The 26,523-nt window shown below is 41.2% G+C and overlaps 1 protein-coding gene across 1 annotated transcript in view; it reads left to right on the top strand.

Annotated features, from left to right (window-relative positions):
- The window catches only part of KCNJ1 (potassium inwardly rectifying channel subfamily J member 1), an 83,930-nt gene that overhangs the window by 49,339 nt on the left and 8,068 nt on the right, over positions 1-26,523 (top strand). The window lies entirely within an intron of this gene.

The following is a 26,523-nucleotide window of genomic DNA, read 5'->3' as shown; positions in this document are numbered from 1 at the left end:
TTCTATGTGTATCCATCCACACCTTACTATGTATATTGATTTGCTTGACAAGTATATATGGAGCCTCTACGCTGTGTCTGTCGCTGGGCTGAGTGGGCACCAAGGATCCAGCAGAGGAACAGGCAGAAGTGGTTGCTGCCCTCAGGTCAGCTTAACACTAAATATAATTTAAAATTACCGTAAGTGCTAAAAATGAAAAAAAAAAAAAAAACTATAAATACTATAAGGTCAGAGGACCAGATTTAAATGGGTGGGGGCAATCAGAAAACTCTCTCCTTTTGAGGAACTGGCATTTTAGTTTCTTTCTTTGAAACTGATATTTAAGTTGAGACCAACTCAGCTGAGAGGGGAAGCGGAGCACCAGGTGTTCCCAGCAGGGGAAATAGCACACGAGATAGGCTCAGAGAGGCTAAGCCAGGTTCCCAAGTTTCCATAGTTGGTACGAGGCTGGGCCTCAAATGAGCGTCTCCTTGTCCATATGCTCTCAGCCTGGTGCCTAGGCACGATCTTGACATTCAGCAAGTGCTTGCTGGACTGGTGGATCCAAGGACCAGGGCTAGCTCTCTGCAGAGCAGTAAGCGCCGCATGGCTCAGTTCCCCACTCTAGCAGTCTTCTCCATTCGAGAGGAAGCTCCCATCTTTCCCCATTAGCCATCATCCTCACACAAGACTGTCTGTAAGAGACAGGATCACTGGTCAGTCCACAGGTGTCTTCAAATGGAAGCTGTTGCACCCATAACTTCAAACCATCTCCTGTGATAAGCTCAAGCCATGATAATCTGTAGACACTTCCAAAGTAAGCACAATGCTTCACAGTTCAAGATCTTCAACTGCTTCCACAGTTGCTCCTTAATTACTTTGGTGTCTTGACCATTTCTGAACTCTACCTGGCACAAGTCCCTTCTGGTGACACAGGCCTGTGGCCTTCTGCTCTTGAATACACCCTGGAATACAGTCCAGGTGGTTCTACAGCCTCTCCATGGAGCCCCCTTCCTCCCACACACCATGCTGTCATTCTCCTTGTTTTCTGTTTTTGTTTATGTTCTTTCTTATGCCTGGAAACCTCCCTCCTCCCCACTTCCCTTCTCTTCGCTCTCCTCCCCTGTCCTCTACTCTCTCCTCCACCAATCCTCCCCATCCTTCTAGGCTCACTGCCTAGAAAGGTTTGGTTCTTGCCCCCACCCCCCTAAGCTATAACCACACATACCATAGCACGTGGTTCTCCGATCTCTTACGTTAAACAAGGAAATGTCTGGAAAATCTCCATTCCTGACATATAGTAAGTAGGTGCTGAGTAAATGTTTGCCCTCCTGCTACATTGTTTGATAAGTATTTTGTGTATGCCACAGGGCATATAAGCAAGGGCTTCTCAGTCAGGTAGATCTAGATTCTAATCTTTGCTCTTTTGCTTTCCACTTTGTGATCTTAGGCAAATTGCTTAAGGTCTGTGATTATCAGTTCCCCACCTCTCAGTGTTATCATGAGATTTAACTATGAAAATGTATGTAAGAGACTTCGCACTGTGCCTGGTCCAACCTCTGAGCATCTGTACCCCAGTATTTCACTACACTAGGTGCCCTGGTGGCACAGTTTGTTAAGAGCCAGGCTGCTAAACAAAAGTTCGGCAGTTCTAATCCACCAGCTGTTCCTTGGAAACCCTACGGGGCAGTTCTACTCTATCCTATAGATTGACTCAATAGCAACAGGTAGGGGAGCACTAACGAGTGATGGTGGTGCAGTGGTTAAGTGCTTAGCTGCAAACTGAAAGTGGGAGAACCCCCAAACCCTCTGGGGGAGAAAGATGTGGCAGCCTACTTCCGCGAAGCTTACAGCCTTGGAAACCCTGTGGGTAGTTCTACTCTGTCCTCTAGGGTCTCTAAGCGGGGGGGGGGGGTACCATTTGCGTTGTGCTCCAGGTGGCGCTGTTTGCACAGAATTATTATGCCTCCTGGAGCTGGGTGGTCAGGTCACTAAAGCCCTCACTGGCAGCCTTATCTGCCATTTCACACCCACTGGAGACTTTCTCAGCCCTATTCTTGCTCTTTACTGATTTGGGGCTGTGCACCTGCATTATTACCTTCCTTTACCCTATCAGTCTAGCTCAATCCACTCACACCCCATAAGGCAACAACCTCTCTTGTTAAAGTGCAGAACTCTCTGAAGTTTAAGAGGATAATTTTTAGAAAATATCCCAAGTAGAATGCAAGTAGACCCAAGCCTGTAGCTGTGAGTTTCTCCTGTCCCCTGGGGCTCTCTAACTTTGACTTCTCTCATCCCCATCACCATTCCCTACAACCCTCAGGCTGGTGCTACTCTCTCTTCAAAATTCTGAAGCAGACAGGAATCAAGTGCCTCCTTTTGGTCCTTCTTTGAATAGCTGAGACATGCTTCTCTTTTTTCCTCAGATGCCATTGAGCAGATTCTGACTCGTGGTGACCCTATCTGTGTCAGAGTAGAACTGCTACATGGGGTTTTCTGTGGCTGATTTTGTGGAAGTAGATTGCCAAGGTGCTTGTGGGTGGACTGGAACCCCCAACCTATGGGTTAGTAGCTGAGCACATTAACTGTTTGCACCACCCAGGAACTCCAAGACATACCAGCATTTCCAAAATAACTTAAACACTTATGAAGAACAATACAGAAGCAACATTGAAAGAACACACAGATTAAGGGCCCAGCTTCCAAAGCATTGGGACCTGACTCTACAGCAAATACACACTGAGGTCTGGTAAGACCTCATAGCACGTTGCCTGGTCTCTGCTTCCCTTGCTTCCAGGCTGCATACAGTGGTGGGGACATCACATCTCCTGATGCTTCCTGCTGGAATCTAATTGAAGTGCGATGAGGAGGTGCAGGCCTTTGTGGTGAGAGTATAATTATACCCTTAGCTTGACCCATGACCCTGATAAAGAAGTTAGCTAAATAGAATTTAAAACCTGAACTTGAAAATGGTAACTCCTTTTAAGGGATCTTTGTATTTAAGCTGGTTGTTTCCCTGATTCTTCACATCCTTATACAAGAGCAAACATATGGACAAAGGGTACATATGCATATGCGACTTATGGAAGCACAGAAGAATTAGTTCTTACCTGTGATTCGTAAGACAGTTTTTATTACTTCTTAGTGATATTTAGTATTTTGTGTACTTTTATGTCCTTTTGTGGGGTCAGTGCCCTCCAGCCAAAGACCTCCTGGAACACACCTGTGGTTGAACGCTGTACTTACTGCTCATCCCAGCGAGGGAGGACACACACCATAGAGAACCACAGGCAGCCTCACTAAGAGGGTGCTAGAAAGGGTGTACATGGGAGTGGGAATTGCTTTGGGTGATTTGGGAGAGGCTTAATTTTTTTTTTTTTAGAAAACCACACATTTTGCTGTGGATGCGATGCTATCTGGAAGTGGGGATAATCCTGTGACTGGGTGTGTTAATAAATTGTATTATCTGGGGGGAAGGCTGGAGTGAGGCCAAAGTTGTTATTGGTAAAGAAGCAGCAACCACTCACAATAGCCAGGATAGGAGCGTATTTGGCCATTGTGTTGTATGGAGGGTGTTCATGTTTTCATCAGTGCTCAGACATGATTGTGGAGTGGCCTTGATTTTATCTTGATTCACCACAATCATGGAGTGGCCTTCTCTGGTGTTGATGTTCTGCGAAATTGTGTATGTTCAATAGGAGAGCACCAAGACCTGGGTGTGAGTGCCAGGCCAGATTCTGGAAGCTAGGGCTGCTGTTTTCTCTTCAATGGACATGTGTGTAATGCCAGGGATACAGTTAAATCCTCACTCATGTCCATTGTAAGAGAACAGCATCACCCATGGGCATACCGGGTACCATGCCTCTGTTCAACCCTGCCAGGGATAGTAACCCTCTCCCTCTCTCCCCTCCCCACCTCTCCAGGGCTTCTGCCCTGACTATAGACAATTAATTTATAAAAACACATTGTTTTCCAGGTCTTCTATTCCATATTGGGAGGATGGGTCTGAAGGCAGGACAGTGCATGGACACGATGTACAGTCAGGACAGTCATCCCCCTTCTTAGAAACCTTTTCTCTGCATTTAGTTGTAATCCCCAGCCTGGTTCATTTGCCTTGCAGAGCAGACCTTCAACAGTCATGTGTCAGTGGTGCCTGCTTCAGCTGTTGCATGTGTGTAAATTTGTGAGCCAATAATAACACTTTCTACTGTTTATCGCACAATTGTCATGTTCTAGGGGCTTTGTTAGGATCCCTAGTGGCACAATCGTTAAGCCCTTGGCTGCTAACCAAAAGGCCAATGGTTTGAACCCACTAGCCACTCCATGGGAGAAAGTGCTTAGCCATCTGCTCCTGTAAAGATTACAGCCTGGGAAACTCTATGGGGCAGTTCTACTCTGTCATATAGGGCTGCTATGAGTTGGACTCAACTCAATGGCACACAAAAACAGGGACTTTACCTATACTATTGCATTTAAGTCACACTACAAACCTTTCAGTGGGTCCCTGGGTGGCATAAATGATTACGTGGTCAACTACAAACTTACAGGTTGGCAGTTTGAGCCTACCTAGAGGTGCCTCGGAAGACAGGCCTGGTGATCTGCTTCTGAAAGGTCACAGCCTTGAAAACCCTATGGAGCAGTTCTACTCTGCACACATGGGGTCTCCATGAGTCAGAATCAACTTGACAGCAACCAACAACAAACCTTTCAAAGTAATATGAATATAGTCATGTTACAGGAGAGAAAACTGAGGTTCAGAAAGACTAAGTGGCTGGCTCAAGGCATGCTTCATTTAGGACAGAGCTGGAATTCAAATCCATGTCTGTACTGACTCAAGCTGATGTTTCTTCCCCTCTACCACACTGCCTCTGGTTGTTACCTGTATGGTCAACATTCCTGGACCAGGTGTCCATCCTGTCTTGATTCCACATGCATGATACACCTCACTAGTTATTCAGATTGTGCTCCTCTGACTAGTTGGTTTTTGAGACGCTTACAGAAAACACAGTGTGCCTTCTGTGAGACCCAACACAATCAGACTTTGCAATTCCCTGGCTCTTATTCCCAGAAATTTTTCTCTGGAAGGAGGGAGACACCCAGGGATGGCCTGTATTGCGTTCCCATCAGACACAAGCATTCTTCTGACTTCACAGTGGAGAGGGCATGGGAAGGCACTCACTCAAAGGGAAAGGTAGAATATTCCTGAAGTGCATTCCCAAATCGAGCCTGGAAGAATCCTTAGGTTCAGATTTCCTTTTGTGTTATGTGCCCACAAAGCCAGGAAAATTTGTTTCCAACAGATTTGCTGAGTTCTCTTTAAGAAGAGCCTATGCTCACCTCAAGTGAGTTACCTGATAGTGCCAAAGACATGAGAGAGATAACTTCTCTATGAATTAGCAAACTAAAACGATACATAGCCCTCTGTCTACAACAGGTCCTAGATATGAAAGGGGTAGTTCTGAGGAGCTAGGTGACTTTATGCTTCTCTGGGCTCTGAGTCTTTGCAAATCCAGCTCGTGGTTATCTTGCAATAATTTGAGATTATTTTTTATGGAAAACAGGAAGTCCTCTGCATTTGTATCTAGTTGCATTCGTTTTTGCTCCTTAGCAAAGAGTATAAACCAACACTCAGCCCACTGGTCTCCTCTTCGGTGGCTGCCTTAGCACCTTGTCCTCACCCCTCTCAGAGCAGCAGATCTGCTGCATTGAAATGATTGCGTCAGTTATCTGTGAGTTCTTTGAGAACAGGCACCATTACCTCATTCATCTCCTAGCATAGCACCTGGCACATAGCATGCGTTCAATAAATAGAGGGTTTGCTCAATTAAATTGAGGAAGAAGACAGAGACCAAGTCCCATAATTCCATTCCATGCCTTGCTTATGATCTCAAGAAATGTTTATGGATTCAATTGACTATTGGCATGAAACGAAGTGGTAAATTTTTATGGAAATTAAGAATTTCTTCTCCACCACAGTTGCAAAAAAAATTAGAGAAAATCATTCGACTACTGCTCTTGGGCCCCCATACCTCGTATCCCCTGCCTTCAACATAAAATCTTGTTACCTCGGAAATTTCCTGAAGTTAGCTGAGGTTATGTATGAGCTGTGAGAGTTTTGGCAAAAAGGTAGACTGCAGAGTTTTTTAAGTTTATAGGGAGAAATATTAGCGTGTAATTCTGAAAAAGAAGTGGTAGAACCAACACTTGTTTGCTCTCCTTTCTCTGATATAGTGGTTGCTGAGCATGCTGAGGGTGGAAAGGAGGCAATCTGATAAGTGTTCTAAGAAATTCTTAATGGATTGTTGTCACCTATACATCTTCAAAAGACTAGTCCCTGTACTGGTTGTTGAAATATCAGCGATGATCATTAGCTGTAGGTACCTCATTTAAAATGCAAAAGCTTTGGATGGAGTGGGTGTTGCATAACAAATGAAGCATGCATTTTTATGGAGAGAGGAGATTTTAATAATTTTAAGGGCTTTTAAGTGGAAGAGACTTCAGAGTTATTTAGAATTGTAATGAGTTGTCCCTGTAGCAGAACTAGACCAATGTTCTTTCTCTCAGTTTCTTATTTAGGCCTTCTGATGGTTAATGTCAACTTGCTAGGCAATGGTTCTCAGTGGTTTTGCCAAACACTAGACTGGTTGCTTTCCATAATGTAATCTAATGCAATGTAATGTAATCACCTCTCATGATGTAGTATAATGTCATGTAATCAATCAATCAATCCATTGAATGGGGAGTCCTTTAGGATGTTGCCAGCTTTCAGACTATAAATAGATATTTTGGCAGCACTTGCTCTCGCTCCACTCTGTACTCTTCCCATTGCCTGACCTATGGATCTTGGGGCACAAGACTGTAAAAGTCTCCAGCCTATTGCCGGACCTACAGATTTTGAACTTGCAAGCCCCCCACAACCTGTGAGCCACCTGAATTATAAGTTGTGGACTTGCCAGACCCCCACAATCCTGTGAGCCAGCAGAAGTCTCCAGCCTGTCACCCAACCTCCATATTTTGGACTTGCCAAACCTCACAATTGCATAAACCAATCCCTTGAAATAAACTTCTTTCTCTGTCTCTCTGTCTTTGTCTCTGTCTATCTGTCTGTCTCTCTGTCTTTGTCTCTGTCTATCTGTCTGTCTCTCTCTCTCTCTCTGTGTCTTATTGGTTCTATTTCTCTAGAAAGCCCTGATGTTTTGGTACTGAGAGCAGTTCTAGAGGAGTAGAATCTTAAGGTTGAGTTTTGGGGGTTTTTGATTGGTTCTCAAATCTGGTAGGATTTAAAGGCACTAATGGCTCCATTTCCAGTGGTAAAAAGGGCATTGTTAGTCCATGACATCATGTGGCAATTGTTACTTGCCATCCAATTGGTTCTGACTCATAGCGACTCTATGTACAACAGAAGGAAACAATGCCTGATCCTGTGCCATCCTCACAATCGCTGTTATGGTTGAGCCCATTGTTGTAGCCACTGTGTCCAAAGTATGTGAAATGAAGCCTCACCATCTGTTACGGATTGAATTGTGTCCCCCTAAAATGTGTGTCAACTTGACTAAGCCATGATTCTCCATATTGTGTGATTGGTGTTGTGTATGTCCACCATTTTGTCATCTGATATGATTTTCCTATGTGTTGTAAATCCTACCTCTTGATGTTAATGAGGCAGGATTACAGGCAGTTATGTTAATGAGGCAGGACTCAATCTACGAGATTAGGTTGTGTCTTAAATCAATTTCATTTGAAATATAGAAAACCGAGTGGACAGGGGGACCTCGTACCACCAAGAAACAAGGGCCAGGGGAGTAATGTGTCCTTTGGACTTGGGGTCCCTGCTCTGAGAAGCTCCTAGTCCAGGGGAAGATTGAGGACAAAGACCTTCCTCCAGAGCCAATAGAGAGAGAAAACCTTCCCCTGGAGGTGATGCCCTAAACTTGGGCTTCTAGCCTACTAGACTGTGAGAGAATAAACTTCTGTTTGTTGAAGGCCTCGGCTTGTGGTATTTCTGTTATAGCACCAATAGATAACTAAGACACCATCTTCACTTCCAAAGAGCATTCTGGCTGTACTTCGTCCAAGTCAGATTTGTTCTTTTGAGTGCCTTCCATCCTGAAGGTCTCATCTTCCTGCCCTATATCAATGTTCTGCTGCTATTCATGAGGTTTTCACTGGATAACTTTTTTCAGAAGTAGACAACCAGGTCCTTCTTCCTAGTCTGTCATAGTCTAGAAGCTCAGCTAAAACCTGTCCACCAAGGGTAACCCTGCTGGTATTTGAATACTGGTGACATAGCTTCCCGCATCACAGCAACACACGGGTCCTTACAGTACAACAAACTGACAGATGCGTAGGGGATGTGGCAATAGAGATATGCAAAATATAGCCATTGGACACACCTAATTAAATACTAATGAAAGACAAGGTTCTGGGTGGTGGTGCATTTGCTACCTTAGAACATTTTGGTCAAACTGAAGAGTAAAATAATATTTACTGGCTGCTCCTACTTTCACTGGACAAAGTGGGAAAAGAAAAGGATGAGCTCAGAGTTTCAAAGTCCCAGCTCAAGTTCCCCATAAACGACCTGAAAGTTGATACCTGTGCCCTGAAAGAAAGCCTTATCTCCTGTAGCCACAGAGCTCAGGTTGCTGAAAACCAAACCCAGAGTCTGATCTTAAAAGTGGCAGGATTACAACACGAATTCCCAACCTCTCAGGGTGTCTCAGGTTAAAGTGAGGGCATTGATTGGGAAGAAAAGGGATCCTGAAAATTAGAATGGTAACACATGAGCATATATTGATGAATATGGGGACATTGAACCCCTAAATTCTGTTGAAACACCTTTGCCAGTAGAATCAGCCCTTCTGCCCTCATATGATGAGATTAATTCAGCTTTAGCTGAAGAATCTTTGCCTGGGGCATTGGCTGAGGTACAAGCCTTGCAAGACATTGCTGAATGTCCTCAACACCTGCCCCTGCCCCCACCAGATTTTGCTTCTAAACCTATAACTAGACTCAAATTCCAGCAGGACCCAAAAGGTAAGGTACAAAGTGTGACTCATGAAGAGGTGCATTACACTCCAAAGAACTCTTGATTTTTTAATTTATACAGACAGAAATCTTGGAAATATGTGTAAGAATAACTATTAAAGGTGTGAGATAAAGGTGCAAGAAAAGTAAAGTTGGATTAGTCTGAATTTATTGAAATAGACTCACTAAACAGAGATTCTGCAATTTGGGTTTTCAGCTCAAAGTGTTAGAAAGGATCTTACAGTTGATTTTGGCTGGTTGGCTGAAGCATGGACCAAAATATGGCTTACAAGAAATGAAGTTGAAATGCCTTGGTATTGTCAACAAGTAAAAATGCATACTCTTTTAAAATAGGAGCTAAGAGATTCATTGAAGTTTCAAAACAGTTCAAACCAGGGACTCATTGATCTCACAAATTGAAAACAAATGCCCCCAAACGGTGAAGTTACAGAGGGGTATTTATGAGGTAAAATCAAGAACTACAGGTACAACGTTTTTATTGGAAGTCGCAACATCAGAGAAGCAGGAGGCAGGACAGTTCAAAGCAGGGGCTTTATAGTGATTAGTTGGAAACACGAATGTAGGTTATTTAGATTGGTTAATTTAAATATGTGACTTTGGGGGAGGGGTGGTCTACAGGGTAGTCACAAGGTAATTATCTTAAAACATTTCCTGAGGGCTGATGAAGTGATTTCTCATAAAGGCCTTGTGTCAAGACCCTCCTTTAGGAAAGCCCTTTCCATATCTTTAGTTTAACCACAGGAAAAAAAAAAAGTTTCCTTTGTTATGTACTTAAGTCTGTCTAAGGATTTAACAGTTTCAGGGGAAATAAGAACAAGCTAAGATGGAATTGGGGCTCAGACCTGGGCCAATCATTCTGATACAAGTCAAGCGCCTCAATTTTGGAGCTCTCACACATTCGCTCCTTTTGACCAACGATTGAATTAACGACCTTTGATGACTATTATATGAAAGTTTTCTTCTGCAGTGGCTTGAGATGATGACAGGTGATTCCTTAGATGGCTGCTTCCTTAATAAGCCTTTAAGACTCCTGACACTACTGTCAGGGGCCATCTGACCTCTTCACCCTGACCTGGCTTAGCATTCAGCTTTTGTGATCTTAAATGGGTAAGGGAGGTTTGTATGGAGTAAGGCCACATTAGAGGAACAGCTTGACTGTCCAAAAGACTGACTTGGGGTGTGAGTTTGAGTCCATTTGGGAAAGGGTCTCATCTGTGTACATAATTCTCTTCATAGGCATCAAATTGGTCTTTTGCATCATAACATTGGTTGTATATATCATGTCACATTTGATTGTTCCAATAATTATTATTACAACAGTTAATATCATCAGTCCAGCTAGCAATACAGATCTAATCCAGGATCCAATACCTTTAGGTAACCAGCTGAAAATATCAAAAATGAAGAACTAGACACAGGAGGTATCAAATATAACCAAACAGACTTTTGGCAGGCAAACTTTTGTAATATCCTCTTCTACTTCTCCTGTAGTGTTTATCCAAGTACGATAGGAGGTGTTAGCAATAGCACAGACCTCATGGTTGAGCTAGAAGGAAATCAAAAGCTATTCTATTACCCAATATAATCTACTTTATCCTAATTTGTCTGGATTCCAAAGCTTGGCACAGGAGATTCTTCTGAATCTACTCATGCAATTTGTTATATTAGCTGTGTGATTAATTTCTGATTGGGCTAACCTGACAAAGGCACTCTCTTTCCAAGAATTACAGAGAAGGGGACAAAAAAAATAAGGCTTAAAGAAACCTCCATCTTGAATAAAACTATTGAGGAATAAGACCGCCAGTATGAAGTAAAGCTAATAACATAAGAATAGCTATGATTATGTGACAAAGTCCAAAAACTTCAGTCAGACTCCTGAAGTCTTGAGATCAGCTATCTACATCTGGTATCATTTGCTTTTGGCCACTAGGGCAATTCAAAGTGATCTTTACTTCATCAGAGGGCTGACAAGTCCACAGGGGATGTTTTAGCTTCTTTTGCTGGGACAAATGGATCTAGGTTTTGACTTTCTGTAATTTGACAGACACATTGCATTGGGCAAATCTGCTGAAAAATACCTCTTTAAAAGTGTTGAAAAGCAAAGATGTCACCTTGAAGACTAAGGTGTGCCTGACCCAAGCCGTGATGTTTTCAATTGCCTCATACACATGTGAAAGCTGGACAATGAATAAGGAAGACTGAAGAGTTGACATCTTTGAATTGTGCTGTTGGCAAAGAATATTGAATATGCTAAGGACTGCCAAAAGAACAAACAAATCTGTCTTGGGAGAGGTACAACCAGAATGCTCCTTGGAAGCAAGGATGGTGAGACTGCATCTCACATACTTTGGACATGTTATCAGGAGGGATCAATCCCTGGAGAAGGACATCATGCCTTGATAAAGTGGAGGGTCAGCAAAAAAGAGGGAGACCCTCAATAAGATGGATTCACACAGTGGCTGCAAGAATGGGCTTAAGCTAACAATGGTTGTGAGGATGGCACAGGACCAGGTAGTGTTTCATTCTGTTGTACATGGGGTTGCTATGAGTCAGAACTGACTCGATGGCACCTAACAATGACAACAATTTGGCAGTATGTTGGTTAGTAAGGAGAACTACATACAGTCCTTTCCAACCGGGTTCCAGGGAATCTTTTAGTTGATATCTCTTCTTAATATACATAGTCCCCTGAAACAATGTCAGGCAGGTTTTGTGATTTTAGTTTTCAGTACTCAAAGCCTTCTTTAACCTGTGAAAAATATTCTTTAAAATACAGTACTTATTGGTGCAGTAGTAAGGATATCAAGAACCATTTGGCTTTGAGAAACTACTTCTCTGGAGTTCATGGGTACAGTCATTTAAAACACTCTGAATATATTGAGTCAGAACCTTGACATGAGTTATAACATCTTTTAATTCTGTTTTAGGTACAAAAATAGAAGCCAAATTGTAATAACATTAAAATACAGATCGGAACTAATGAAGTCTTTAAAAAACAGAGCTATTAGTTGAAAGAGGTAAATCAGTTGATGTTCAACCTTGGGTCCACCTTAATCCTCTAGTACATCTGGTACTTCATTCAATGGGGGCCAAGGCCAAAATTTAGAGCCATATAACCAAGATGTGCCATTTGAGCTATTCAAATAGATGAGGACAGCCCTTACCATAGGATATTCTGTGTGTTGTTAGTTACTAAAATAGCTGATTCTTACATTTTAAAAAAGGAAAGAAATAAACTATTCCTTACATTTAGAAAATAGAACATTAAAACATTGGCAATATTCCCACATAAAAACCCATAGTAATCCTTTAGTTCACTCAGCCTTGTGTAGTTAATTTCTGTTTCACACAATTCTGGATCAGCCACAGTCTGTGAACCATTCAGCTTCTACATAAGAGTTCTGGAAATCTTGATTCAGTCTAGTGGTATCAATGTCCAAAATATCAAAATCCTTTTCATAAGCCTTATATAGCCCATCTTTTGTTGAAATCACAGTGACTAAGAGTTATGGCTACTAACCAAAAGGTTCGCAGTTTGAATCCACCAGCCACTCCTTGAAAACCCTATGAAGCAGTTCTACTCTGTCCTACAGGGTTGCTATGAGTCAAAATTGACTCGATAGCAATGGAGTTTTTTATTTTTTTGGTTTCGTTTTTGTTGAAATATTTTGATCAAGCATTTTCTGTAAGTCAGCAAAGTAAAAACTTATCTGCACATGACAAAATTGAATATAGTTATGATTAACTTATAATAATAATACCTCTTAAAAGCAAAAGACCTGATGGGAATTAATTACAGAAGTAATGCAAACCCAAACAAAGTCAATTAAAAAAAAAGAGAGAGAGATAAAATATTTCTAAGCATAATGATTAACCTTATTTTCAAAGAGATTTGGATATAAGACATAATAATCTTGAGACATAATACCATATAGTCAGGATATACTGAGAATATACCAAGATTATCAAGTCACTAAATATCTGAATAGTAATGAAAAAAATTCCATGGGTAAACAATGTGAATTACCCAGTTAAAACCATCAGCTTTGATGATGCTAGACTCAAAACAAAGCTGCGACCAAGTTAGAAAAAATAAAGTTATGACATAATAGTATAGGCTTATTGTCTGATATGCAAAAATGTAAAAGGAAGCACTAACATAAATTTTAAACTCAAAGAAAATCAGGCACTTCTCTTTGTTCACCTTTTATAAAGCCAGAATAAATCTTTCCACAAAGTTTCAAAGTTGTCAGGAGTTTATCACAGGCCACTAAAACGATACTTAAGTTATTTAAACAAAGATCTTAAGGGTAAGAACCTTAACTTCAGTTTTCTTTTAAAGCCATGCAGCTTGGTTTTTGACTCAGGAATCTTATTCTAACGAGAATATAATAATCCTTGTCTTCAAGGAAGATTTCACAAGGAATAAATTAACTCTTCAACCCAGTAATCAAAGAATTTTTTTTGGCACCAAAACTTTTCAAAATTCTCATAAATTAGCCCATCAAACTTTAGCCAGACAGATAAAAACTTTGACCATATTAGATATATTCTCTTTAATAAACCTTTTAAGCATTGTCTTTGTTGCATATCTCTTATAGTATAGCTCTTTAAGTGGCAAAAAATGAACACATTCATTAGCAGACCAGAATATATATATTTTCCTTCTCTGTGGCATAAAAAGCAAAAGTATATAAACTTAAATTATAATGACTATCTACTAAGTCAATTTAATATTAGTAAATTATCTAAAAATCTTAGTGATTATTTTAAGACTATATACTACAAAACACAATTACTGTCAAAATAAAGTTTGTTTTCATTCAAATTTTTACCATTTCCCATATTTTTTCCAATCTAACTTTATCCCTTTAAGGTTTTATCAACTGGCTTTGGAAATCACAAAGTCTCTGCTCAACCGACCAATTCAGTGATATAGATATAACCTTAAATCTCTGGCTAGGGGTGCAAAAGTGTCCCCAGACCATTTCAGGTGCATCTCATTGTGATTTTTATCTTTTGACTTCCTAGAATTCCTCTACAAAACAAAGAACTTGTTTACAGTTCTTTTATGATGGGGATTCACCAAATTTCTGGTAACGAAGGTCTTGAAGGACCCCTTTTCCCAACTAAGTGAAAGTTTTCACTTAGTTGGGAAAAGGGGTCCTTCAAAACCTTCTCTAGAGCTACATGGCCTTAGAGACTGGGGTCAAGGTGGCCTGATCCTGACCCACCTCCCTATCTTTGGGCTCATAATGAAAGACAAGAATTAGTAATCCCATTTCGCTTACATATGTTTAACTTGGTCTAGGTATTTTGAAAGACAAGAGATGATCAAATTCTTTCCCTTTTATTATTCTCTTGGTAAGCAGTTTTGCCTTCTCTCTCTCTCTTTTTTTTAATAATTTTTATTGTGCTTTTTTTTTTTAAGTGCTGTTTACAAATCAAGTCAGTCTGTCACATATAAGCTTATATACGCCTTACTCCATACTCCCACTTACTCACCCCCTAATGAGTCAGCCTGCTCCCTCCTTCCAGTCTCTCCTTTCGTGACAATTTTTGCCAGTTTCTAACCCTCTCTACCCTCCTATCTCCCCTCCAGACAGGAGATACCAACACAGTCTCAAATGTCCACCTGATACTAGTAGCTCACTCTTCATCAGCATCTCTCTCCAACTCATTGTCCAGTCCCTTCCATGTCTGATGAGTTGTCTTTGGGAATGGTTCCTGTCCTGGGCCAACAGAAGGTTTGGGGACCATGACTGCCGGGATTCCTCTCGTCTCAGTCAGACTGTTAAGTCTGGTCTTTTTATGAGAAGTTGGGGTCTGTATCCCACTGTTCTCCTGCTCCTTCAGGGGTTCTCTGTTGTGCTCCCTGTCAGGGCAGTCATTGGTTGTGGCCGGGCACCATCTAGTTCTTCTGGTCTCAGGATGATGTAGGTCTCTGGTTCATGGAGCCCTTTCTGTCTCTTGGGCTCATAGTTATCGTGTGATTTTGGTGTTCTTCATTCTCCTTTGATCCAGGTGGGTTGAGACCAACTGATGCATCTTAGATGGCCGCTTGTTAGCATTTAAGACCCCAGATGCCACATTTCAAAGTGGGATGCAGAATGTTTTCATAATAGAATTATTTTGCCAATTGACTTAGAAGTCCCCTTAAGCCATAGTCCCCAAACCCCCACCCTTGCTCCACTGACCATTGAAGCATTCAGTTTATCCTGGAAACTTCTTTGCTTTTGGTCCAGTCCAGTTGAGCTGACCTTTGCCTTCTCTTTATCACAACCTTTTCCTTACCAAGTAAATACCAAAGCTCTTTGGAAAAAATGAAACCACTGATTCTTGGAAACTATCCGTTTTCCTTAAATAAAATGCATTTCATATAATATCCAGCTTAAATTACTTAGAAAGATTTTGCTTTTAGGGCTGACATACTATGGAACATAAAAATCTTTGCCAGAACATATTCATTTTCATTAATTCCTGGAAATATTTGGACTCTTAAAGTTATTTAATCACTTATTTATCATTTAAATCAATTCTAATTTAATAGTACCATCCAGAGGTAGGAAATTACTACATTTTTCATAATCTGTCTCTTGCATGCTTTATAGGATCCTTTAAAGAAGAAATTTAGAATAACTTTTATCTTTTTGAGGCTTCATTATACCAATCAAAATAAACAATCCATCCTTTTTTCTAGTGCACTAATTTGTATCAAAGTTTCTCAGATTATGAATGCCCTTTATCACCATTCTTATTCAACATTGTGCTGGAGGTTCTAGCCAGAGCAGTTAGGCTACAAAGGCTAGATAAAGAAAAAAAGGCCATCCAAATTGGTAAGGAAGAAGTAAAAGTATCTCTACTTGCAGATGATAGGATCTTATACACGGAAAGCCCTAAAGAAAACTACCGGGACTAATAGAAAATTTCAGCAAAGTATCAAGATACAAGATAAACATACAAAAAGCAGTTGGGTTCCTCTACACCAACAAAAAAAAGAGAGCATCAAAGAGGAAATTACCAAATCAATAACATTTACAATAGCCTCCAAGAAGACAAAATACTTAGGAATAAATCTAACCAGAGATGTAAGAGACATGAGTTATAACACCTTCTAATCCTCTTTGAGGTACAAAACTACAAGACACTACTGCAAGAAACCAAAAGAGACCTACATGAGTGGAAAAACATACTTGCTCAATAGGAAGACTCAACATTGTGAAAATGCCTATTCTACCCAAAGTGATCCACAGATGAAATGCAATCCCGATCCAAATTCCAAAGTCATTCTTTAATGAGATGGAGAAAAAAATCACCAACTTCATATGGAAATAGAAGAGGCCCCAGTTAAGTAAGTATCACTAAAAAAGAAGAGCAAAATGAGAGGCCTCACGCTACCTGATTTTAGAACCTGTTTTACTGCCATGGTAGTCAAAACAGCCTGGTACTGCTACAACAACAGATACATAGGCCAAGGGAACAGAATTGAGAATCCAGGCAGAAACTCATCCACTTATGAACAGCTGATATTTGACAAAGGCCCAAAGTTCATTAATTGGGGAAAAGACAGTCTTTAACAGATGGTGCTGGCATACCTACATATTCATCTACAAAAAAATGAAACAAGACCCATACCTCACACCATGCACAAAACTAACTCAAAATGGATAAAAGACCTAAATATAAAGTCTAAAATGATAAAGATCATGGAAGAAAAAATAGGAACAATGCTAAGAGCCCTTATCCATGCCATAAACAGTATACAAAACATTACTAACAATGCACAAACACCAGAAGAGAAACTAGATAACTGGGAGCTCCTAAAAATGAAACACTTATGCTCATTCAAAGGCTTCAGCAAAAGAATAAAAAGACAACCTACAGACTGGGAAAAAAACTTTTGGCTCTGACAAATCTGATCAGTGTCTAATCTCTAAAATCTACAAGATGCTGCAAAACCTCAACAACAAAAAGATGAATAACCCAATTAAAAAATGAACAAAGGATATGAACAAGCACTTCACCAAAGAAAACATTCAGGCAGCTAACTGATACATGAGGAAATGCTCACGATCATTAGCCATTAGAGAAAAGCAAATCAAAACTGCAATGAGATACCATCTTACCCCAACAAGGCTAGCACTCATCCAAAAAACACAAAGTAATAAATGTTGGAGAGGTTGTGGAGAGACTGGAACACTTATACACTGCTAGTGGGAGTGAAAAATGGTACAACCACTTTGGAAATTGATTTGGCGCTTCCTTAAAAAGCTGGAAACAGAACTGCCATACCATCCAGCAATCCTACTCCTTGGAATATATCCTAGAGAAATAAGAGCCTTCACATGAATAGATATACGTGCACCCAAGTTCATTGCAGCACTGTTTACAATAACAAAAAGATGGAAGCAACCAAGGAGTCCATCAGTGGATGAATGGGTAAACAAATTATGGTATATTCACACAATGGAACACTCCACAACCATAAAGAACAACGATGAATCCGTGAAACATCTCATAACATGGATGAATCTGGAAGGCATTATGCTGAATGAAATTAGTCAGTAGCAAAAGCACAAATATTGTATGAGCCCACTAGTATAAGAACTCAAGAAAAGGTTTAAACACAGAAGAAAAGATTCTTTGATAGTTGCGAGGGTGGGGAGGGAGGGAGGAGGGTATTCTCCAATTAGATAGTAGACAAGAATTATTTTAGGCGAAGGGAAGGAAAAAACACAATACAGGGAAGTCAGCACAACTGGACTAAGCCAAAAGCTAAGAAGTTTCCTGAATACAACCAAACACTTTGAGGGACAGAGTAACAGGGGCAGGGGTCTGGGGACCATGGTTTCAGAGGACATCTAGGTCAATTGGCATAACAAAGTGTATTAAGAAAACATTCTGCATCCCACTTTAGTGAGTGGCATCTGGGGTCTTAAAAGCTAGCAAGCAGTCATCCAAGGTGCATCAATTAGTCTCTACCCACCTGGAGCAAAGGAGAATAAAGAACACCAAAGACACAAGGAAAATATGAACCCAAGAGAAAGAAAGGGCCACATAAACCAGAGATTCCATCAGCCTGAGACCAAAAGAACTAGATGGTGCCCGGCTACCACCAATGACTGCCTTGCTAGGGAACACAACAGAGAATCCCTGATGGTGCAGGAGAAAAGTGGGACGCAGACCTCAGATTCTAGTAAAAAGACCAGACTTAGTGGTCTGACTGATATTGGAGGGACCTCATCTGTCATGGCCCCTGGACTTTCTGTTAGCCCAAAACTAAAATAATTCCCAAAGCCAACTCTTCGGACAAAGACCAGACTGGAATATAAGACACACAATGATACTGGTGAGGAGTGTGCTTCTTAGCTCAAGTAGACACATGAGACTATGTGAGCAGCTCCTGTCTGGAGGTGAGACAGGAAGGCAGAGGGTGACAGGAGTGGGTTGAATGGACATGGGAAATACAAGGTGGAGAGAATGAGTGTGCTGTTACATTGTAGGGAGAGCGACTAGGGTCATATAACAAGGTGTTGATAAGTTTTTGTATGAGACACTGGCTGGAACTGTAAACTTTCACTTAAAGCACAATTAAAAAAAAAAAGTTTCTCAGAGTACTTACTGAAAGCCCAGATGCAAGAAGCAGTTTTTTTTGGAAAGAGGAAAGAATTGAGACTTTAAACATCTCTATGAAGAACAGCAGTCATGTCTTTCAACCTGATACAAGGCAGAAATTCATATACTACTCTCTAGACAAGAAACAAGGAAACTCTCAGAACAGAATGAGACTGAAAACCACATAAACTCATCGGTCCGTGAGGCCAGCTCAAAGACTAGGCCTTTTCAACACCATATAACATAATCAACTCAGTTTATACAGCAATTCTTTGGTAATATCAACCCAACAGAAACAGAAAAACAGGTTCTAGATAAAACTTATTAACTTGTCAGAGTCTCAGGTGAAGAGGTCTCAGGCCTTCTGACAACACTGAACACCAAAAGTTCCCCAATGGGGAGGAAAGAAAAGACAACACAAATGGGTTGACTAGCTCAGATAATTCAGGGTGAAGTCCTTTTAGGAATATGGAGTTGAAAACTATTTCAGTTCCAGGCTCTTTTAGATTTAAGCCTAAATGTTTAGCAAAATGTTGGCTCATGTGGTCCCTGTAATTATAAATATTCTCATCATTTTCTCTTGCACTTTGCCTAGGCTGTTTTTGTGGAGAAAACTTTTGGAATAGAGGCTATGAGTAATTTAATGATGGCTTTGGTTTGATCTAGTAATTCTAAACAAGGAACCTGGGTCTTACCGTTAAAAGATCTTTCTGGATTTTTCCAGTTGACTTCCTCCATCCACCTTTAAGCTTCCCCTGGTTCTATCAACATATCTATTAATTGATATAGATCTGATAGGCCAGGCTCATAAGTTTCTATTAACACTCTAAATTCCTGGATGAACTTTTGGGAATCTTGTGAGGATTAGGAAAATCCTTTACAATTGCACGAAGTTTTGCTTTAGACAAAGGGGCAAAGGTAACCTGGGGAAGTTTATTTGTTTCTTCTGGATACCTTATCTTAAAAGACGTCTCAGGGATTGTAACAGAAGCTGGTTTCTCTAACTGGTCTTTAGTAGGTTCTGTAAGGTGGCAGAGAGTTCAGAAAGGGTATTAGTAGAGTCAACTGGCAGAGGGGCAAAAGGAATGGAGGTAGGAGAAATAGGGACAGGCACCTGACATTGCATTTCCTTTAGTTGTTTGATCAATTTAGAAATGCTATCCTGCATGCAGAGATATCACTTTGAAGACTGAGGTGCACCTGACCCAAGCCATGGTGTTTCGATTGTCTCATATGCATGTGGAAGTTGGATGATGAATAAGGAAGAATGAAGAAAAATTGACACTTTTGAATTGTGGTGTTGGCAAAGAATATTGAGTGTACCATAGACTTCCAAAAGAACAAACAAATCTGTCTTGGAGAAAGTATAATCAGAATGTTCCTTAGAACCAAAGATGGTGAGACTATGTCTCACATACCTTGGACGTGTTATCAGAAAAATCAGTCCCTGGAGAAGGACATCATGCTTGGTAAAGTAGAGGGTCAGAGAGAAAGAGGAAGACCCTCAAGGAGATGGATTGACACAGTGGCTGCAACAATGGGCTCAAGCATAGCAGTGATTGTGAGGATGGTGCAGGGGCAGGCAATGTTTCGTTCTGTTGAACATAGGGCTGCTATGAGTTGAAACTAATTCAAAGGCACCTAACAACAATGACATCCTGCATGGAAGCTGTTTTGCTTTCTTGATGGGTCTTAGAAGCTTTCAGATACTAATCAAAGTAGGCATCCCATTGTGGTTGCTGAAGTAGAAAGCCTTTCTTTTCTAATTTACTGTGCAGAAAAACTAGCTTACCCAGCTCAAAAGAGCCCTACAGTAGCCACTGATTTTCTAAACTGTCTCTAGTAAGACCATGCCAACATCTCACCAGAACAATGAATTGATTTTCTAAAGTATCTCTAGTAAGAGCATGCCATCATCTTACCTGAAGAGTGAACTACACATGCTATTAAACCTGAATGTGTACTAAAAACCTTAATGTGCACTGAACCTGAATGCATGCTGAAAATTTAATTTGCACCTAAGAAGAGAAGTGAGTTCCAATGTAATGGGCATGAACTTTTGACTCAATCAAAATCCACCAAAATGAGGCTTATTAGACCTGGGAGTAGTGTGGTAACAGTCACACCAAACTAAATTTGGTGAAGAACTTGTCAAAATATTCAGAGCATGAACTGAAAACAAAAGCAGGAAAGAAAGCCAACAATAAATCTCAAAGAGTGTCAATGCAAGGAAATGGAGTCTGATTCAAGAGGCTTTTTTACTTAGGGCAACTCCTGGGAATCTGTGGAGAGGGATGAGCTTCAAAGGGCTCATGTTTGGTTCCAAAGCTCTGGGGTCCTTGATGTCCCAGGGGCCACCAGAGAAAATGCGACTTCAACCCCCACTTTTCTGTCACCTGAAAATGTCAATAAGTAAGAACGCATACTCTATTAAAAGCAAAGAGATTTATTGAAGGTTCAAAACAGTTCAAACAGGGGACATGTCTGATCTCACAAAATGAAACCAAGGGCTCCAAAATGGTGGCGTTACAGAGGCATACTTGTGAGGTAAAATCAAGAACTAAAGGTATAACATTCTGATTGGAAGTTGCAAGACCAGGGAAGCAGTGATAAGTTGGAAAAACAAGCGTGAATTGGTTAGTTTAAATATGTTCCTAAGGGTGGGTTTTACATGATGGTCACAAGGCAATTATCTTAAAACATTTCCCAAGGGGATTTTTGATAAGGGTCTTGTGTCAAGACCCTCTCTTAGGAATATTCTTTCCATAGCTTTAGTTTAATCACAGAGGAAAAAAGTTTCCTTTGTCATGTATGTAAATTTGTCTAAGGTTTTGAACGTTTCAGGGAAAATAAGCAAAAGCTAAGATGGACTTGGGGCTCAGACCTGGGCCAATCATTCTATACGATTCTGGCACCTCGGTTTTGGAATCTTCAAACAGTATACTGTAGAAAGGAAACCCTGGTGGCGTAGTGGTTAAGTGCTACGGCTGCTAACCAAAGGGTGAGCAGTTCGAATCTACCAGGTGCTCCTTGGAAACTCTATGGGGCAGTTCTACTCTATGCTATAGGGTCACTATGAGTCAGAATCGACTTAACAGCAGTGGGTTTGGTTTGTTTTTTTTTGGTTTACTGAAGAAAAAGATATCCAAAGGTTTTGTGAAATTTGAACATTAGGGTGGATTTATCATTTTGGACCTACACACTCACCCTGGGAGTGCCCAGAGAACACGCTTTCACCACAGTTGGGAGGAATAAATTTGTGAGGGGAGCCCCAGCATCCTTGAAGAGCTGTGATTGCTCTTCTATGTAGGTCAGATTACAGTGGGAGCTGCCCTCACTGCATTGGGGAACCAAACTACAGTAGGAGTGATTAGATCCTGGGGTTGCAGGAGCCTAGTGGCAGCACTTAATCAACAAAGACAAGGTGGGCTTGGTTACCATAGGGACAACAGAGTCAAAGCAGTAACCAGAATAGTCTGACTCACATGGACTTATGGTGTTGAGAACTTACTCATGGTGTCCCTAGGGGTAAAATAAGATGGAAATCTACTAAATATTTACTTGATCTGTGTAAATTAAAGAATTTTATGTCAAGTGAACAGAAGTCTAACCTGAATCACCAAAATAGAGTCATGGCTCCTCAAGCAGTTCCCAGGCTTGAGCCAGTTTTCAGAACCACAGTCCTTTGAATGAAGGGGAGCTGGGTTACCATGAAGAAGAACCCCCTACATTGCCAAATGTTTATATTGTTAACCTTTCTCCCAGCCTTTCCATTTTATCAGTGTGACAGTTTATTGGGGAAAAGAAAATAATCAGATTTTTTAGGAATTACTGGACACTAGCTCTAAACTAAACTAATCCCAGGAGACCCAACCATTTCAGGATGTGGCACATGCTCAAGAGCCAATGGTACTGAAGGAAGCAGTCTATACTGCACTGAAGGCATTGGCGAAAAACAAGCCTCCAGGAACTGACGAAATGCCAATTAAGATGTTTCAACAAATGGATACAGTAGAAGTGCTCATTCATCTATCCCAAGAAGTTGGTTACCTGGCCAACCAACTAAAGGAGATCCATATTTATGCCTATTCCCAAGAAAGGTGATTCAACTGAATGCAGAAATTATCCACAGTTTCATTAATATCACGTGCAAGTAAAATTTTGATGAAGATCATTCAAAAGTGGCTGCAGCAGTGCATTGACAGGGAACTGCCAGAAATTCAAGCCAGATTCAGAAGAGGAGATAGAGCCAGGGATATTGTTGCTGATGTCAGATGGATCTTGGCTGAAAGCAGAGAATACCAGAAAGATGTTTGCTTGTGTTTTATTGACTACACAAAGGCATTTGACTGTGTGGATCATAACAGATTATGCATAACATTGCAAAGAACAGAAATTCCAGCACACTTAATTGTGCTGATGAGAAACTTGTACATAGATAAAGAGGCAATAGTTGGAACAGAACAAGGGGATATTGCGTGGTTTAAAGTCAGGGAAGGTGCACTTCAAGGTTATATCCTTTCTCCATACCTATTCAGTCTGTATGCTGAGCAAATCATCCAAGAAGCTCAACTATATGAACAAAAATGGGACATCAGAATGGAAGGAAGACTCATTAACAACCTGTGTTATGCAGGTGGCACAACCTTACTTGCTGAAAGTGAAGAAGACTTGAAGCACTTAATGATGAAGATTGACGACCCCAGCCTTCAGTACAAATTACACCTTAACATAAAGAAAACAAAAATCCTCACAATTGGACGAATAAGCAACATCATGATAAATGGAGATAAGTTTGAAGTTGTCAAGGATTTCATCTTACTTGGATCCACAATCAACACTCACGGAAGCAGCAGTCAAGAAATTAATCTATGCATTGCATCGGTTAAATCTACTGCAAAAGACCTCTTTAAAGTGTTGAAAAGCAAAGATATCACCTTGAAGATTAAGGTGTGCCTGACCCAAGCCATGGTATTCTCAATCACCTCCTATGCATGTGAAAGCTGGGTGATGAATAAGGAAGACCAGAGAAGAACTGATGCCCTCGAATTGTGGTGTTGGAGAAGAATATTGAATATACCATGGACTGCCAAAAGAATGAACAAATCTGTCTTAGAGGAAGTACAACCAGAATGCTCCTTAGAAGCAAAGATGGCGAGACTAGGTCTTACTTACTTTAGACATGTTATCAGAAAGGATCAGCCCCTGGAGAAGGACACCATGCTTGGTAAAGTAGAGGGTGAGAGAAAAAGAGGAAGGCCTTCCACAAGATGACATGGTGGCTGCAACAATGGGCTTAAGCATAACAATGTTTATGAGGAGGAAGCAGACCTGGGCAGTGTTTCATTCTGTTGTACACAGGGTCACTATGAATGGGAGCTGACTCGACAGCACCTAACAACAATGACCTGGTGCCTGCTATGCAGCCACTGAGCTGGCAAATGCCTTATTATCAATTTCTGTGTGTAAAGACCATCAGAACCAGTTTGCCTTCAGCTGGCAAGACCAGCAATATATCTTTACTGTTCTACCTCAAGGATGTATCAACTTTTCAGCCCTATGTCACAATTTAGTCCACAGAGACCTTGAATTGCCTTTCCCTTCCACAAGACTTCATACTGGTCTGTTACATTGATGACATTATGTGGATTGGACCTATTGAGCAAGAAGTTTCAACTACTCTAGACTTATTGGTAGCACATTTGCATGCCAGAGGGTGGGAAATAAACCTGACAAAAATTCTGGTGCCTTCCACCTCAGTGAAATTTCTAGGGGTTCAGTGGTGTGGGGCAAGTCAAGATGTTCCTTCTAAAGTAAAAGATAAGTTGTTTCATTTGGCCCCTCCTACAACTAAAAAGGAGGCACAACATCTGGCAGACCTCTGGATTTTTCAGGCAACATATTGTACATTTGGGTGTGCTACCCAGCCTATTACCAAGTGACTGGAAAAGTTGCTAGTTTTGAGTGGGTCTCAGAACAGCAGAAGGCTCTGCAACAGGTTCAGGATGCTGTGCAATCTGCTCTGCCACCTGGCCCATATGGTATGGCAGATCCCATGGTGCTTGAAGTGTCAGTGGCAGATAGAGATGCTATTTGAAGTCTTTGGCAGGCTCCTATTGGTGAATCACAGTTCACACCCTTAGGATTTTGGAAGAAAGCCCCGACTTCCTCTGCAGATAACTATTTTCCTTTTGAGAAATGGCTTTTTCACTTGTAACTGGGCATTAGCAGAGACTGAATGCTTAACCATGGGCCACCAAGTTACCATGCAACCTGAGCTGCCCTTCATAAACTGGGTGTTGTCTGACCTACAAAGTCATAAATTTGGATGTACACAGCAACACTTCATCATCAAATGGCAGTGGTATATATGAGGTTTGTCTCGAGCAAGCCATACATAAAGACACAAGTAAGTTACATGGGAAGTGGCCCAAGTTCCATCGTCCTCATTCCCATCACATTACCTTCCTTCTTCCAGTCTGCACCTATAGCCTCATGAGGAGCTCTTTACGATCAGTTAACCACAGATAAAGTTAGCGTCTGGTTTACAGGTGGTTCTCTGCAATATGCAGGCACACTGAAAAGTGGACAGCAGCAGCACTGCAGCCCATTTCTGGTACCTCCCTGAAGGGCAGTGATAAAGGAAAATCCTCCCAGTGAGCAGAACTTTGAGCATTGCGCCTGATTGTTCATTTTGCTTGGAAGGAGAAAAGGCCACACGTATGATTGTATACTGATTCATAGGCTATGGCCAATGGTTTGGTTGAATGGTCAGGGGCTTGGAAGGAACATGATTGAAGAATTATTGACAAGTAGGTATGGGGAAGAGGTATGTGGACAGATCTCTCTCAATGGGACAAAGATGTGAAGATGTTTACATCTCATGTGAATGCTCACCAAAGGGCGACCTTGAGAAAGGACGATTTTAACAGCCAAGTAGATAGGATGACGTGTTCTGTGGGTACTTGTCAGCCTCTTTCCCCAGTCACTCTTGTCATTGCCCAGCTAGCTCATGAACAAAGTGGTCATGGTGGCGGGGACAGAGGTTATGCCAAGGCTCAGGAACAAGGACTTTTACTCACCAAGGCTGCCTTGGCTACAGCCACTGCTGAATGTCCAATCTGCCAGCAGAAGAGACCAACAGTGAGTCCCTCACATGGCACCATTCCTCAGGACAATCAGCCAGCAACCTAGTGGCTAGGCTGATTACATTGGACTGCTTCCGTCATGGAAAGGGCAGCGTTGTGTTCTTACTGGAATAAACACTTAATCTGGATATGGATTTGCCTTCCCCTATACAATAATTCTAATTCTGCCAAAACTACCATCTGCGGACTTACAGTATGCCTTATCCACTGTTATGGTATTCCACACAGCATTACCTTGGATCAAGGAACTCACTTCACAGCAAATGAGTGTGCCAGTGGGTCCATACTTGTGGAACATACTGGTCTTACTCTGTTCCCCATTATCCTGAAGCAGCTGGCTTGATAGAATGGTGGACTGGTCTTTTAAAGACTCAATTATGACACCAGATTGGTGACAATACCTTGCAGGGCTGGGACAATGTTCTCCAGAAGGCTGTATGTGCTCTAAATCAGCATCCAATATAAGGTGCAGTTTCTCTCATAGCCAGGTTCCATGGGTCCAGGAATCAAGGGGTGGAAATGGGAGTAGCATCACTCACTATTACCCTTAGTGATCAACAAAATTTTTGCTTCCTGTCCCTGAGACCATATGCTCTGCTGGTCTAGAAGTCTTAGTTTCAAAGGGAGGAGTGTTCCCACTAGAAAGTGCAACACTGATTCCATTGAATTGGAAGTTAAGAATGCCATCGAGTCCCTTCGAGCAATTCATGCCTCTGAGCCAAAAGAGTTACTATAT

This window comes from Elephas maximus, chromosome 17 (genome assembly GCF_024166365.1).
Source record: "Elephas maximus indicus isolate mEleMax1 chromosome 17, mEleMax1 primary haplotype, whole genome shotgun sequence".
Lineage (NCBI taxonomy): Eukaryota > Metazoa > Chordata > Mammalia > Proboscidea > Elephantidae > Elephas > Elephas maximus.
This window is presented reverse-complemented; position numbering and strand designations above follow the sequence as displayed.